Below are 1,368 nucleotides of genomic sequence, written 5' to 3'. Positions count from 1 at the left end.
TATAAATCAAAAAGTCTTAATAAATATCTTTACTTATGCAAGCAACCAAGCTACAGATAATCCCATCACCATCATCATATTTCCTTCACTGAGGCCTTCTAGTCAAATCATTCTCCCCCAAACAGAGGGAATCGCTGTTCTAATTTCTATCACATTAAATTACTTTAGCTTGTTCTTGAACTTCACATAAACCAAATCATAAAGTATGTGTTCTTTTGTTTCTGGTTTCTTTCAACATACTGATTTTGAAGTTTATCAGAGTTAAGTCTACCTGTTCAACACCCCCCCCCCCCACCCCTTTTTCAAAAAGTCTTTTTGGCCAGGCTGTGGCCTGTGGGAATCCTAATTTCCCCGACCAGGGATTGAACCCACAGCTCCAGCAGAGGAACGAAGTGGAGCCTCAGCCACTGAACTGCCAGGGAGGTCCCAGTAGTTCAACCCTTTTTACTGCATAGTAATATTGCATTTAAGCACACAGTCAGGTTAGATCAGGGCCACGCCTGAAATCAGAACTTCTGTCATAATCCACTGGTCAAAGCTGTAGCAGCACCTACCCAGATCGAAAGGGATGGAGAAATAAATCTGTCTAGTTTTAAACTTTTTTTCCATTTTTAAAACTGAAATAGATTTTAATACACACAACGAAGAGAGCATTTTGCAAATTTTTCACTCAAAGGTGTATCTCTACTTGAAGAAATCAGCATGTTACACTTTGAGAGATGAAATGCAAAAGCCTGTGCACCAAAATCAAAAAATGAAATTGAATTAAAAAATGAAATGGTTATGCCAGGTGATGCAGGGCAGGAGATCAGAGGTGAAGGGTCATAACAATATTCAAAAGAAATTCAAAAGGACGGCTGCATCATGGTCTCATTAATGTTCCAAAAGTGCATCTCTCTGGGTAAACTTGAGCATTTTGGCAGACATTCAAGCAGCTTTATCAGTAAAAAGATTTTTACGTGACTACTATTGCTATTCCCATGATTAACTTCTATTGGTGGCACGGTGTTGAGTACACAGTAGGTGCTAATTCTGCAGAATACACTTGGGTAAATGCTTTTCGAGCTTGTTTTCGGCAGTTGTTTCCCCTCCTCATGCTACATCCTTCTGCTCCTTGTCGTAGGACCTTGAGTATGCGCTTCTTGTCACACCCACCGTCCACAATTCTGCCTCTCGAGGTGAGTGGCAAAGGCCCTATTGTGGACCAAGCTGTCTCCTCAAATTCATGTGTTAAAATCCTAACCCCCAACCCCTCAGAATGTGAAGGTATTTGCAGATAGGGTCTTTAAAGAGGTGATTAAGGTAAAATGTGATCTTTTGCACGTGCCCTATTGCAATATAACCAGTACCCCTTATGAGAGGGCTTCC

General features: G+C 40.9%; 1 pseudogene; it reads right to left on the bottom strand.

Moving 5' to 3' along the window:
• Window positions 1-845: 845 nt before the first annotated feature.
• On the bottom strand, window positions 846-1,103 carry LOC133048177 (calmodulin-binding transcription activator 1-like; annotated as a pseudogene).
• Between the last annotated feature and the right edge of the window lie 265 nt (window positions 1,104-1,368).

Source organism: Dama dama, chromosome 28 (assembly GCF_033118175.1).
Source record: "Dama dama isolate Ldn47 chromosome 28, ASM3311817v1, whole genome shotgun sequence".
Lineage (NCBI taxonomy): Eukaryota > Metazoa > Chordata > Mammalia > Artiodactyla > Cervidae > Dama > Dama dama.
Note: the sequence above shows the minus strand (reverse complement) of the source record. Positions and strands in the feature narration are given on the sequence as shown.